At 40.7% G+C, this 15,808-nt stretch overlaps 1 long non-coding RNA gene and 1 pseudogene across 1 annotated transcript; one reads left to right on the top strand and one right to left on the bottom strand.

The window, feature by feature from the left end:
• Positions 1–1,169: 1,169 nt before the first annotated feature.
• LOC117098595 lies at positions 1,170–8,432 on the bottom strand (annotated as a pseudogene).
• Positions 8,433–8,842: 410 nt separating this feature from the next.
• On the top strand, positions 8,843–12,449 carry LOC117099347. Its single transcript, XR_004443778.1, has 3 exons — positions 8,843–8,949; positions 11,393–11,511; positions 12,409–12,449. It is a non-coding gene; the product is annotated as an uncharacterized LOC117099347 (long non-coding RNA).
• Positions 12,450–15,808: the final 3,359 nt, after the last annotated feature.

The raw sequence follows: 15,808 nt of genomic DNA, 5'->3' as shown, positions 1-15,808 counted from the left end.
TAAAAAATACAAAAAACTAGCCGGGCGAGGTGGCGGGCGCCTGTAGTCCCAGCTACTCGGGAGGCTGAGGCAGGAGAATGGCATAAACCCGGGAGGCAGAGCTTGCAGTGAGCTGAGATCCAGCCACTGCACTCCAGCCTGGGCGACAGAGCGAGACTCCGTCTCAAAAAAAAAAAAAAAGAAGAAGTACTAAAATAGTTATATCTCAAGTAACTTTTTACCCCTGTTTTTGAGATGAATTATTGGAGGTAGTTCCTCAAATACTCACTTTCTGATCTTCACCTAAATTATAAATATTATCGCCCATGCATTTTTTTTTCTTTTTCATTGTCTGTGTTCTCCAATTAGCTTAAAAAAAAAAAAAAAAAGATACCAGAAGAGTCTTGGGTTATGTTAGATGACCACCACTATGTTATCTTTCTTTTTAAAAAAGATTCAAACATGACTAATAATACAAATGAAAAGTTAGGCTTGTTTTTTAAAAAGAGACAGTCTCACTATGTTGCCCAGCCTGAAAAAATTAGGTGTTTCTACATGCCAAGGTATTTATAGAATTAATATTTATGGAGCATCTACTATGGGGCAGATACTGTGCACAAAACAAACCCTCTGCCCGCGTGGAACTTACATGCTAGTGCAAGACACAGACAATAACCAAGAAAACAAGAGTTTCTAATAAAGAAGGCACCAATTTAAATTGAATGATAAATCCGAAGAGTTTAAAAGAAGTTATAAATTACAAATACCAAGCAACATTTTATAGGAAACTGAGAGGTATTAGAAAAGAAAGAACATTTTTGGATGTCTACAATGTAGCTGCCCTGTAGATAAACCAGGATGAACCGCAGCATAGTCTAGTGGTTGTAGTAGGCTGATTTAGTTTGAATTCGCTTTACTGCAAATTTGTATTATCAAATCCCAGGGAACAAAAACCCTTTAAAGAGACAGTCAAAGAAAGAGACTAAAAGAGGTCAAAGAAAAGATAATCTACTTGTATTTGAAGCGATAAAGTTTGCTTTCTTCATTACAATGCAAACTACACAGCGGCTGACAAGTAAAATGGCTGCAAGTCATGTCTGTGGCTGATATAGCAGACTGGCACACTCAGCTCTATTCCAACCACTTCCCATGAAAGTTTGTTGCATTTTCCATACTACTCTTCAGCCCAGGCTCCACATGGGACCTAGCTTCTTCCAAACAGCTGCAATAGTTTGAAGTCTCAGAGGCAGAAGAGATAACAGGTGGAGGCTGTGCTTCCACGATCTCCATCAGTAAGCACAGCTGGAGAGGCATCTGATAGTTCTGCAGCAGCTGTAGCTGAGATCCCAGCACCTGGTGCTTAGCTCTGTGGGGGCTGAGAGGCAACGGGTAAGGCATCCATTTACCTGGCACAGGTTATACCCAAGATAACATGGTCCTAGAGCCACCCACTGTGGCAGCAGTTCTTGATTTCCCAGCTTCCTGATGGTGGTGGTGGCAGAGACATAAAATCCACTGTGAACCACACAACTGTCATTCCTGGAAGCTCAGCCTGCCCCCTCAGCCATTCCAAGGATTTTATGAGCGTCTCTTTTTACTTTTAAACCTGTTTGAAGTATACACAAGTAATGAACTCTTAACAAGTGTTTAAAAGCAGATGTCTAAAAAAAACTTTTGATTTTGCCATGGAACATCTGAGGTCGAGTATTAAGCAAAATAGTTACATAAAAGGTGTATTTTTTGGTGAAGAGCGACAAAATAACAGTGCAGATAAGACTACCTGCAAAAGTCATGGAAATTATCTCTAGAAATCTACAGTTATAGGCTTGCCTCAAACATGCTTTGTTTTGTTTTTTGGAGATGGAGTCTCACTCTGTCGCTCAGGCTGGAGTGCAGTGGCACAATCTCGGCTCACTGCGACCTCCGCCTCCTGTGTTCAAGCGATTCTCTTATCTCAGCCTCCTGAGTAGCTGGGATTACAGGCATGTGCCACCATGCCCCTGGCTAATTTTTTATTTTTAGTAGAGATGGGGTTTCCCCATGTTGGCCAGGCTGGTCTCGAAGTTCAGACCTTAGCAATGCACCCACCTTGGTCTCCCAAAGTGGTGGTATTACAGGTGTGAGTCACTGTGCCCAGCCCCGCAAACCCGCTTTGTAATGGACTAATACAGCATAAAAATTGTAAACTTATATAAACCTCAGAGAAATTGAGATAAAATATTCTTACTTGACTGCAGCAAATACATTATCTCCATTTGGAACGATTATACAATTTTTCTTTGCTTCATTTATACCAACATATACAAGAAGTTCATCAGGAGAATCCCTGTTTAAGCAAAAGACATTAAATAGCTGCCCATAATTTATATTATCAGTGGAATTTTAGGTCTACAGACAATTTACCCCTATTTTTTTCCCTCTTTTAAAGGCCTCTTTTATAAGGGCATTTTTTTAAATTGAAACAAATTTATCGTTTTAAGCTCCAAGTTTCTTAGGAACATCTATGATAAATCTTGACTACATTAAACCTTTCCATTTGAATTATACACAAGTAATGAACTCTTAACAAGTGTTTAAAATCAGATGTATCATTTATATGATAAATACTTGGCTACAGTATAATTCAATTCCTAGCGCAATGTGCATTCTACTGTACTAGTACGTCTTCCTGGACACGTTTCTTCTATTACCTTACATTTAATCTTCACTTTAAAGGATAGCATCTCTACTGGTACAAGCGGACAAGGTATTTTCCTCCTGGAGTTTCTCTATTTCTTAACCTTCTAGGTATCTTGTATGCATTCATTTAATGCTCATAATATTCCTATCAGATATGTACAAGTATTTATCCCTATTGTTACAAGACAGGAAGTTGAGTCACAGAAAGTCACAGTCACTAATGATACAGGATCACACAGATAATAAACAAGAGGACCAGTGTGACTCCAGAGATCACTCTTAGCTCCCAGTTGCCACTCTGGCACCAGGAAGCACATAGCTTTTTAAGCACAAGTCACAAGAGCTGCTCTAAATTATCTTTCTTGGGCCAAAAGAGTTCTTCTGAACCCAAAAGAGAAAAAAGTTTACAAGGAAAGGAAGAACCAGTGAGATTAACCCTAAAGAGTTTACCCATCCTAGGGAAGGTTAAAATGGTAACAGCAAGAACAAGAGATGGCTCACATATCCACCAATAGGGGAAAATGTGCCTTTCACCTTGGGTGAGGCTAATGAATAACTATTTATCCTCATTAGCAGGACAGCAGCTGTATTTTAGAGGCAAAGAAAAGATCCTTTACCTGAAATACCCAATGTGGTACTGAGTTTATCTCCAATAATAATGGTTTGGAACTCAGGAGGATCATAGTAAAACTTCCAATGAAGGTTAAAATTCGAGTCTGTTGATTTTTTCTTCATTTTATGTTTTCCAGCAAGGATATCATAAGGACCAACTAACTGAAGTCAAAGGCTTGCAGAAAGTGGATCTATAAAGCAAATAAATTCAGACAATACTTTCTGCAGACAGATAGGAAATAATGCTTTTAGTGAGTAAACTATTTCTAAGCAATTATCTTAAAAAAGTTTCTAAAGTAAAAGAAAATCTTGAGTTATGTGTGAAGATGTCAGTTACAAACCTTCAATGGAAAAGAAGTCAGAGTAACAGAAAAGTGGCATTTACATTTAGGATTTCCTCTGAAATTTACCACTGTATTAACTTAACGTCTCAAACAGTCCTGTTGTTTCTTATTTTAGCCAAAGCAAGACTGGTTTGTATTCCTACAGGCCGGTTACCAGACTGCAATTAGCCCCAACTACTTGTAGTACACACAGATTAAGGGAGAGAAAGATAGCAAAAATGTGTGGATTAAGAATAGGAAAAAACAAGCCAGGCACGGTGGCTCATACCTGTAATCCCAGCACTTTGGGAGGGTGAGGCGGGCTGATCACGTGAGGTCAGGAGTTTGAGAACAGCCTGGTCAACATGGCAAAACCCCGTCTCTACTAAAAATACAAAAATTAGCCAGGTGTGCTGGCTCACGCCTGTAATCCCAGCTACTTGGGAGGCTGAGGTACAAGAATCATTTGAACCCAGGAGGCAGAAGTTGCAGTGAAATGAGATCATGCCATTGCACTCCAGCCTGGGTGACAGGGTGAGACTTTGTCTCCAAAAAAAAAAAAAAAAAAAGTAAAAAACACTTCTTATCCCCCTTTCCTCTACCTCAGCTAGCACACCAGATTCCCTTGACTCTTTGACAATCTATTTGGCCAACCCTAACCCTAGATGATTCCATATGCCTTCTCTATTCACAGATCACAGTCAGTACTACTAAACCACAAAGACATGAAGTCTGTGCAATGTACAATGTATAACTTCAAATGGGTCCTTGCTACTTCCAAGAGGAAGGGGAGAACTCTAGGCAGGACCCAGTTTTATAAGGAGGCAAGGATGAAGAAAGCAAAAAAATTCCTGTAAGAGGTAATAACGTGAATAGAAGCATGGAGATAATTGGACAGGAAAAACTGTTTAGCTCAAGTGGAGCTTAGGAGAGAATACAGTAATTTTTACAGCAACAAGAAAACTAAAACCATCCATCTCATTAGTCAAAGATAACACAGTTAATAGTCTAGTATACAGTAACAAATTTCCATACTCTCCACTCCCATGAACAGATACAAATATGTAACAAACTGAGATGGATTGTTTTGTAATCTGCTTTTGTCCTCCATCCTGTCCCATTTAAATTTTCTGAATATTTTTCCATGCTATTCAATGTTATTTTACGTGATTTTTTAATAGGGCATGATACTGCATTATAAAGAGGTAACCATCTATTCTCTTACTGAGGGATACTTACTATTTCTTTTTTTTGTTCTAAAATGTTTCAGTGAACATCTTTGCTAATGTTTGTACACAGACATGACTTTTTAAAGAAACTGCTACACAGTTCTGATCTATTGGCAAAATTCAGAATATGTATAAATATACATTTCCATCAATAATGTAAGACAGTGCTTACTAGTTAAAAAATTTAAACCGTGCAAAAGGTATATAGTGCAAAGTAATGACCACAGCCCATTAAGAGTTTCTTTCTCCTTTCAGAGACAAAGTAAGCAAATAGAAAAGTATACAGGGATATATGTGTACTCCCCCTCCCCCTTTAAAAAATACTAATGGTAGCATACTCTATAGACTGTTCTTTTTCACTTAACATATTTCAGGCATGATAGTTTATTATTTCCTAAAAATCTGCCTCATTCTTTTAAAAAAAATTAAGATCTACTGAATATATGTGTTATTGGTAGGCATTTAAGCCATTTCCCATTTTTTTGTTTAAATATCCTCAAACATACTTCTTAGTTTATCTAATCCATAAGACAAGTTCTTGGAAGCAGAACTGTTAAATCATATTCAAAGTCCTGCAACATAATGAAAGTACTTACTTTCCTTCACATTCCCCCAGAACGTGATGAAATTTACCTTTGCCAATAAAATAGGTGACAGTGGCATTACTATAGCATTAATCTATATTTCTTACTATATTTTCTCTTACTAGAAACATCTTGGAAAATATTCCTTTTCTATGAACTGTTAATATTCTTGGTTAGGTTTTTTTAAAAAATTATTTTATATTATATATATATACACATATATATATACACACACATATATATATACACATATATATATATACACACACATATATATATACACACATATATATATATATATTTTTTTTTTTTTTGAGACAGGGTCTAGCTCTGTTGCCGGGGCTGGAGTGCAGTGGCACAATCTCGGCTTACTGCAGCCTTCACCTCCCGGGTTCAAGTGATGATTGTGCCTCATCCTCCCAAGTAGCTGGGACTACAGGCGTGTGCCACCACACACAGCTAAATTTTGTATGTTTAGTAGAGACAGGGTTTCATCGTGTTGCCCAGGATGTCTCGAACTCCTGACTTCAAGTGATCTGCCTGCCTCAGCCTCCTGAAGTGTTGGGATTACAGGTGTGAGCCACCATGCCTGGCCAATTATATTTTTTAGAGACAGGGTCTTGTTCTGTCACTGAGGCTGGTGTGATCATAGCTCATTGCAACTTTGAACTACTAGGCTCAATGAAGGATTCCCCCCATCTCAGTCTCCCAAGTAGCTAGGACTATAGGCACATGCAACCATGCCTAGTTTATTTTATTTATTTTATTTATTTTTATTTTTTTGTAGAGAAGAGGTCTTGCTGTGTTGAGGTCTCCTGGTCTCAGGCAATCCTTCTGCCTCAACTGGGATTACAGAGTGTGAGCCACCACACCCATCCCATTTCCTATTACATTACTTTTTCCATTTATACAAGAATGATTCTGGAGCAACTCACCAGCTGGTTTTTCAGAATCAAGTTCTTCACAGGACTTCCAGAAGTGAAAGAAATCTTCAGGTAAAGAGAGCTTATAATGATTTTCTACTTCTTTTCGAAGGTCATTGGAGACATCAGCTTCACAGAATTTACTTTTCTTCATATCCAACTGTTTTTTCACACTGAAAATTGGCACACAAAACTTCCATTCTCCAAATTGTCTTTAGTAATTTCAGTAACTCTCCTGGCACCACAGCAGATTCTCAACCACTTCATTATGTTGCTTCTCCAACTGCAAATATAGAACAGTAGGAACATATGAAATCCTGAGCTATCCTGTCTTGTTTTTATAACTGTCTTCGGTCCGACTTTCAAAGACTGGCTCCAACTGAAGATGTCAGAAAAGGCTTAATCTGCCTTGCTAAAAGGCAGTTTTGCTTAATGGTTAGGTTGCCTGGGTTGACTCCGGACCCTACCTATTTCCAGCTGATTTCCAACCTTAGGCAAGTTACTTAAACTCTGTGCCTTGTTTTCTCATCTGCAAAAAGGGCATACAGTACCTCTATCATAGGATTGTTACAAGGAATAAGTTATTGTATGTAAAAATACACAGAACAGTCCTGGCACATAATATGCAAATGCTGGCCACTATGGTTATAGTCTCTATCTTGCCTTCATTTCCGGTATTGTATTTCTAGTTAAGCACCTCAGGTCACCAAAGCAGTTCTTCACTAAACCTTCAGAGAGAATTTTTTCAGCTGTCTTAACTCACACACTAGTTCAGCATCTCCATATCCCTAACAACTAGAATTTAGGAGAGCTGTACCCTTCAGAGGCTGCTTTTCTCCTTTACCCTGGTATTCCTAGAATGCATGACCCAATATGAAGAATGCCTATACACATGGCCCTTTACTAGTTCATTAAGCCCTCCAAGAATGTCTCACCCTGTCTGATTTATAACACTGCCAGACTAAGTCTTCTAAAACTTTAGCTATCACAATGGAGGTTCTTTCCTGTCTGATTCCCCTTATTGCTACTGTAGTGGTTACATAACTTCCGAAATCGCAGTAAAGTATGAGATAATGCACATAATTTTTCCCCTTCCTTCTCATAGTGCTTTTATGATCAGGTCCCTCTTGCTTTCTCATTTCCCTGGCTCCGACCAAGCCGAACGCTCCGCTATGCTCAAACATCTACACTTTTACGTCTCAGACTCTTACTTCTCTGCCTTCAAAACCCATTTTCAAAGAGTTGTCTTAAAAGTCTTCTTTAACACCCCCTGGGACTTGTTAAATCCTCCTTCAGTGTTTCCACAGCACTTTCTACACACCAGCGTTATAATCCCAAACAAAAAAGTCACAGTAGACTGCATATTCGCTTGTGCCCCCCTCTTCCCCATGCCGGAGACTCTACACAGAGCAGGGGCAGGCGGGTTGACCCCGAATCCGCAGCGTCCCGCACAATGTCTAGAATGTAATCGGTTCCCCATCAATCTGGTTGGGCGATTGAATGAACCGCCGGCTGGCTTAATCCGTTTCCCCAGGAAATGCGCCAAGAGGAGCTGGGCAGAAGACGCAGAGGCGCTACTTTCCTTGTCCAAACCCCTGCAGGGCGCGAAACAGCGGCCCTGGGCAGGGTCCCCGCAGCAAACCGCAGCCCCCAGACACACAGCAAGCTTAATAATCACTAGATAAATGAAACGCGCTGCCTCCTGGCTGTCACCCAAAGCGCCCCGCGCAGCCCGCACAGCCTTTCCGGCAGTACCTGCGGTCCCTCCCCGCCGGGCCTGCGCTTCCCGCCACCGCCGACCATTCTGCAGCTGCAGCGCCAGCAGAATTCCCCGATACGCGGCCGCTTCCGAGCGCCCCCAACTGCTTCCGGGTTCAAAAGCCTCCAATCCGAATCTCAGCGCCGCCAGGGCGCGCCAATTTAGGGAAAAGGCTCCGCCCATTCCCCGCCCCCTGAGTCCTGGCGCCGGGCGCATTGAGGCCCCGCCCACTCCCCTAATATACGCGGGAAAGGAGTGTCTTCTGTCCGCGTAGTCTGTATCTAGGCTTTAAGGAGCATCTGCCAGGGTCGCTCCAGAGACCCCTAGACTACTGAATCTGAATCCGTTAGAGTGGTCCAACCTTCCTCTTCAGGGTCTACTAGAGGCAAGTTTGGATGTATGCGGCTGTCCTCAATACAGCCCCTTCCTTGTTTTTTCTTCATTTAAATTTACTTAATATATTAGTCCTTTTCTCCTTCTCCTCCATCCCTCTCTCTCCCCTACTTTACAGTTATTGGCTTACACTAATTCAATCCCGATTATCTCCAAGAAGGAAATCAATGTCTGTCGGTCTCTGTCTTCGTACCGTCGTCTTCTTGGTACAATTTGGAATGTTTTTTCTCTACACCCCTGATATGCAAAGTGTAGTACCTGAACCAGCAGCCTCAGCATCCGGAGGGAATTTGTTAAAAACGCCAAATCTCAGGCCCTACCCCGATTTACTGAATCAGTATCTGTATTGCAACAAGATCCCCTGGTAATTCCTATGCACATCAAAATTTGGAAGGCACAGCTCTCAACTGATGTCCTTGGGTCTCCTTCACATCCATCCTGGGAAGGTCTTATTCCTCATTCCTGGAGGTGAGTTTCCTATTTCTTGAATGTGTGTCTTTTTCTTGATTATATACCCTCATGTTGTGGAACATATCCGCCAATAGTTCCTTGAGGGAGGTTGCTTCCAGGTCTTTTTTCCCACGGAGCATGCATGTCTGGAACTGTTTTTATTCTGGCTGAGCACAGAGTTCTAGGTTGAAAATAACTTTCACTCGGAATATTGGAGGACTTGCTCCACAATATTTTAGCCTCCAGAATTGTTGAGAAACTCTACGTCATTGCTTTTCCTTCTCTTTCACAGGTCACTAAATTTCTTTATATGTAACCTGCTTTCGTTTCTGTTTTGTTTTGTCTCAAGAAGCTTTAGGATCTTTTCTTTTTTTTTTTTTTTTTTTTTTTGAGACGGAGTCTCGCTCTGTCACCCAGGCTGGCCAGATCTCAGCTCACTGCAAGCTCCGCCTCCCGGGTTTACGCCATTCTCCTGCCTCAGCCTCCCGAGTAGCTGGGACTACAGGCGCCCGCCACCTCGCCCGGCTAGTTTTTTGTATTTTTTAGTAGAGACGGGGTTTCACCTTGTTAGCCAGGATGGTCTCGATCTCCTGACCTCGTGATCCACCCGTCTCGGCCTCCCAAAGTGCTGGGATTACAGGCTTGAGCCACCGCGCCCAGCCCCAGGATCTTTTCTTTATTCCCAGTGTTCTAAGACACAATCTAGTGTCTTGGTTTTGGGTCTTTTCTCATTCCTTTTGATCAGTTTTTCAATCCTGAAACACATGTCCTTCAGTTATGGGAATTCTTCTGGTATTATTTATTTCATCATTTCTTCTACCCACCCCCTTATTGTATCTCTTCTTTTTTGAAATTTGTTATTTAGATCGTGGACCTTCTTGGCTGATGTTTTTTCTTACCTGTCCGGCCGTATTTTCTATGTCTTCATCTTTTTATTCTACTTTCTCTGTGACTTTTTCAACTTAATTGGACAAATGACTATCAGATTACTTTCTTTATTATACCTTTATTCCTAAGTGCTCTTAATTCTCTGTTCTTTTATAGCATTACATTATTTTTCATGAATATAGCTCCTTTTATTTTTGAATATGTCAATTACAGGGTTTTTAAAAAATGCTTTCTACATAACTCTGCATTGACTTTGTTTCTTTTGAGTCTTTTTGGTTGTTTGTTTATATTTGGTCCCTGTTGTTTCTGCTAGAGGCATTCTTTATCTTGTGTAGTGATCCTTGCTGTCAATTTATATGTAAAAGTGATGCTCTAAAAAGCCTTTGGGCAAGGCTTGTTCACTGCTGGACAAGGTGTAAGATGATGGGGCAAAGACCAGCTATTTATTTTCTTCTAGAGAGTAATCTTTTAATTACTTGCTTTGAGAATATACAGCCTTCTTGGCGAGGGAAGGAGGCTGGGAGTCTTAGTCATTTCATTATATGCACTGTATTAGTCCGGGTTCTCCAGAGAAACAGAACGAATAGATATCTACTTATCTATATCTATACCTATATCTGTATCTATCTATCTATTAGCTCATGTGATTATGGGGGTTGAGAAGCCCCACAATCTGCTGTCTGTAAGCTGAAGACCCAGAAAGCCCATGTTGTAGTTTGAAGCCCTGATAACTAGAGAGCCTATGGTGTAGATTCCAGTCCAAGTTTGAAGTCCTGCAAACCAGGATCACCGAGGGTGGTAAAAGATCAAAGATTCAGTTGAAGAAGTCTAGAAGAGCGAAAGTGAATCCTCCCTTCCTCTACCTTTTTGTTTTATTCAGACCCCGAATGGATAAGATGATGCCCACCCACATAGGTGAGGGTAATCTCTTTTACTCAGTTCCCTCATAGACACTCAGAAATACTGTTTAACCAGATATATGGGCATCCTATGGTCCAGTCAAGTTGACACATAAAATTAACTCTCCACCAGGCGTGGTGACTCATGCCTGTAATCCCGGCACTTTGGGAAGCCAAGGAGGATGGATCCCTTGAGATCAGGAGTTCAAAACCAGCCTGGCCAACATGGTGAAACCCAGTCTCTACTTAAAATACAAAAATTAGCCAGGTGTGGTGGCATGTGCCTGTAGTCCCAGCTACTTGGGAGGCTGAGGTACAAGAATCACTTGAACCCACGTGGCGGAGGTTGCAGTGAGCTGAGATTGTACCACTGCACTCCAGCCTGGGTGACAGAGTGAGATTCTGTCTCCAAAAAAAAAAAAAAGAAAAAGAAAAAAGAAAAGATTTAATTATCATGCATATCTTCATTTACACCACTGTTTCATAATAGCATTTTTACCTTTAGCTGTGTCTGGTGTCCCTGAATCCATATCCTGGTTCCATATCTCCCAAAAGAAATAATCTTGCAGGTGTCAGGTTGGGAATGAGGGATAGAGAACATTTCCCTGACTTTGCCAGGGGAGGAAATCTAGGAGTCTTAACTGCTTCTGGGACTTTTAATGGTCTCTTTTCAGCTCATCCCACCGAAGAGGTATGGTACTTCCAATTCCTGAGCCTTCGTGAGGTTCTGCAGTGTCAGTGAGCTTGCTTCCAGGCATCACCTCTGAAAACACATGGGTTTCAGTTTTCTCTGGTAAGTCCATATGTTCACCAGTGTATTAGCTCCCTAAAGCTGCCATACAATTACCACAAACTGGCTTAAAACTGTGGGAATTTTTTCCCTCACAGTTATGGAGGCTACAAATCAGAAATCAAGGTGTCAGGAGGTTGGTTCCTTCTGGGGACTCTGAGGGACAATCTGTGCCATGCCTTTGCCTTAGCTTCTGGTGACTGCTGGCAATTCTTGGCATTCTTTGGCTTGCAGATGAATCACTCCAATCTCTGCCTCTGTCATTACGTGTTTTCCCTGTGCATCTGCCTGTGTCTAACTCCCTCTCTTTTTGTAAGGACAGCAGTCATTAGATTAGGGCCCAGGCTAATCCAGTATCACTTTTAGGTTTTTGTTTTGTTTTGTTTTGTTTTGTTTTGAGATGGAGTCTCACTCTGTTGCTCAGGCTGGAGTGCAGTGGTGCCATCTCAGCTCACTGCAACCTCTGCCTCCCAGGTTCAAGCGATTCTCCTGCTTCAGCCTCCCCAGTAGCTGGGCTGCAGGTGGGCACCAACACGCTCAGCTAATTTTTGTGTTTTTAGTAGAGACAGGGTTTCACCATGTTGGTCAGGCTGGTCTTGAACTCCTGACCTCAAGCGATCCACCTGCTTTGGCCTCCCGTAGTGCTGGGATTATAGGCGTGAGCCACTATACCTGGCTGTCACTTTGTCTTATTTTGACCACATCCGCACAGACCCTATTTCCAAATAAGGTCACAGTCAATGTATCCTCTGGGGGGGGGCGGGGATGCAATTCAACCCCGGTCAACTGATTTCTAAACTTTTGTGGCATTTTTCTGTTGTCTCTTCTCCCGTTTTCTTTGTTCTTATGAGTATATGGTCCCTCTGTCCCCCTTTTTAACATTCTTTATCTTTGTTTTAGTGAGGCTTCTTAAGGAATGGAGGCAAGTGGATGCTTTCAAGGTATGTTAACTGGAGTATTTATTATTGCTATTTTTCAGTTGAATAGCACCAGGTTTGCAGTGGTAATCTGTAAAACTGCATTTATTATACACAATTCCAAGTTCAGAACTAAAACTTTGCACTGAATAATAATTTCATAACCATGTTTTGTAGAATGTGAATGAAATTTTTTATTCAAATATTTGACGTTTAATGTCTTTTATCCTGTTCGTATGTTTGCTCCACAGTGATTTTGAAGGAATGGGTAGAGTTGACCAAATTTGGTATACTTCTTCAGGTTATCATTGTCTGTCATTTTGAAACAAAGTTATTATTAATAAATGTTTTATATCTAGTACTTACTATGTAATAGTAGTATTCTTTTTTATATTTATTTTTAATTTACAGATAATTGTGTATACTTACAGAATACAATGTAATGTTTTGATCTATGTATACACTGTAGAATGATCATATCAAGCTAATTTACATATTCATTACATCAAATACCTATTATTTTTTGGAGTGAGAACATTTCAAATCTACTCTTCTAACAGTGTTGAAATATGTAATACATTATTATTAACTATGGACACTATGTGGTGCAATAGATCTCAAAAACTTATTCCTTCTGTGTAACTAAAACTTTGTACCCTTTGATCAATATCTCTGCAGTACCCACTTCCAACCTCCAGCCTCTGGTAACCAGCATTCTACTCTCTACTTCTGTAAGTTCAACTTTTTTAGATTCCACATATAAGTGAGATTATGCAGTATTTGTCTGTCTGTGACTGGCTTATTTCACCTAGTGTAAAGTTCTCTGGCTTCATCTACGTTGTCAAAAATGACAGAATTTCCTTTTTTAAGGCTGAATAGTATTCCATTGTGTGTGTACCACATTATCCATTCATCTGTTGATGGACACTTAGGTTGGCTGTTATGAATAATGCTGCAGTGAACATGGATGCCCAGATATCTCTTTAACATGTTGATTGCAATTCCTTTGTATACATACTCAGGAGTGCAATTGCTGGATCATATAGTAGTTCTATTTTTAGTTTTTTGAGGAACCTCCATACTGTTTTTCATAACTGCTGTGTTAATTTACGCTCCCACCAACAGTATACAAGGGTTCCCTTTTTCTTATATTCTCACCAGCCCTTGTTATCTTTGATAATGTCTATTGCTATTGTAATAGCTGTCAGGTACTATCTCATTGTGGTTTTAATTTGCGTTCTCTGATAACTAGTGATGTTGAGCATTTTTGAATAAACCACAATAGTACTAAGTGCTTTGCTGAGACTAACTCATTTAAGCCACATACCAGTCATGTGAGGTAATTTCTATTTCTACTCCCATTTTACAGATGAGGCAGCTAACATTCAAAGAGGTTCAGTGAATTGTCCAAAGTCACACAGCAAGCATTGGAGGTGAGATTCAAACCTGAATAGTCTATCATTTCAGAGTGCTTTCAACACTATGCAATACTGTCGCTCTAGCCATCAGTCAGATTGAATAAGGTCTGTAGTTCACAGAGCCACTTGCAATTTAATCCAGTTTAATTAACTTAGGAAATTTGTATCTAAATGATGCATCTTAAAAAAATAGAGACAGGGTCTCACTATGTTGCCCAGGCCGGCCTCAAACTCCTGGGCTCAAGCCATCCTCCCACTCAGCCTCCCAAAGTGCTGAGATTACAGGCATGAGCCACCATGTCCTGCCAGGATACATGGGTTTTACTGTATCCTCTGAACCTCCCTTTAATCAAGAGAGTGGACAAAACTGTGGGTCCCTCATTTTCAAAATGGCCAGTAAAAGAGGAAATAAGGATATGTAATGTTGAATTATTCTGCTGCCATCTTTAAGTTGACTGGGGACCTCTTCGTCACTACTCTGGGAAGATAACTTACCTTCTTATCCGCTAGGGCTAACTGGAGCTTTTCTCATGTCTTTATGGTTGCTGGGAAAGTTTCAAATCAAATTCATTGGGAGTAGTTTGAAATTGCAGAATTTTAGCCTCCCTATGTTTTATTTTCCTCTAGTGAGTTGGACATAAATAATATCCTCTTTTGAGATTTGTATCTTTGAAAGACATGTTTTGTTTTTTAAGTTTCTCAGTGAAACAAAGAGAAAATTAGAAGGTGGCTAGGTGCAGTGGTTCACGCCTATAGTCCCAGCACTGTGGGAGGCTGAGGTAGGTGGATTGCCTGAGCTTAGGAGTTGGAGACCAGCTTGGGCAACGTGGCAACACCCTGTCTCTACTACAAATACAAAAATTTTCTGGGCATGGTAGCACATGCCTGTGGTCCTAGCTACTCAGGAGGCCTAGATGGGAGGATTGCTTGAGCCCAGGAGGCAAAGGTTGCAGGGAGCCAAGATTGTGCCACTGCATTCCAGCCTGGGTGACAGAGTGAGACCCTCTCTCAAAAGAAAGAAAGAAAAAACTAGAGGGATATCAGTTTTATTAGAAAAAAAAATTTTTTTACATTGCCAGTCTCCCTGGAATTAAGGCAAAATATGTCCATAGCTTTGTATGAGATTGCTGGCTTTGCTTGGGGAGAAAATTACATTTCTTTGTGTTATTTTTCCTTTTTTGTCAAATCTGTGGTGACACAATTGCCATCAATATACTTTTAAATCTATGTCTTCATTGAGGATGATGCTAGTTAGCTTATGTGGAAAAATTATCTGCATGGAAGCAGAATTGATTGGTGATTGCCAGCACCTTTGCTTTTCTCTTAATAATTATAATATGATACTTTAAAATACATGTTTTTATAGAAATCCATGTCAAACAAGATCCATAGAATGTGATTCTGTAGAATACTAATAAATGAGAACTCAGATGTGGGCTACCAGAACTTTAGAGTGACAAGTAAAATAAGTGAAATGTAAGGATGGCATGGTTCAAGGTTCTGTAAATAAAATGCTAAAAAGAGCCGGGCGCGGTGGCTCAAGCCTGTAATCCCAGCACTTTGGGAGGCCGAGACGGGCGGATCACGAGGTCAGGAGATTGAGACCATCCTGACTAACGCAGTGAAACTCCGTCTCTACTAAAAAAACACAAAAAACTAGCCGGGCGAGGTGGCGGGCGCCTGTAGTCCCAGCTACTAGGGAGGCTGAGGCAGGAGAACGGCGTAAACCCGGGAGGCGGAGCTTGCAGTGAGCTGAGATCCGGACACTGCACTCCAGCCTGGGAGACAGCAAGAGACTCCGTCTCAAAAAAAAAAAAAAAAAAAAATGCTAAAAAGAAAAGGATCCTAATCACAATATGGGTTTAGAAAACACACAACAATAGTAGCTATGAAAGGTATATGTTTTATATCTAAAAGTTACTGGGTTTGCCATGCAGGCAGTAGTCCTTGGTGAAACATGGATTG

Source organism: Trachypithecus francoisi, unplaced genomic scaffold, assembly GCF_009764315.1.
Source record: "Trachypithecus francoisi isolate TF-2019V2 unplaced genomic scaffold, Tfra_2.0 Lachesis_group16, whole genome shotgun sequence".
Classification (NCBI taxonomy): domain Eukaryota; kingdom Metazoa; phylum Chordata; class Mammalia; order Primates; family Cercopithecidae; genus Trachypithecus; species Trachypithecus francoisi.
This window is presented reverse-complemented; position numbering and strand designations above follow the sequence as displayed.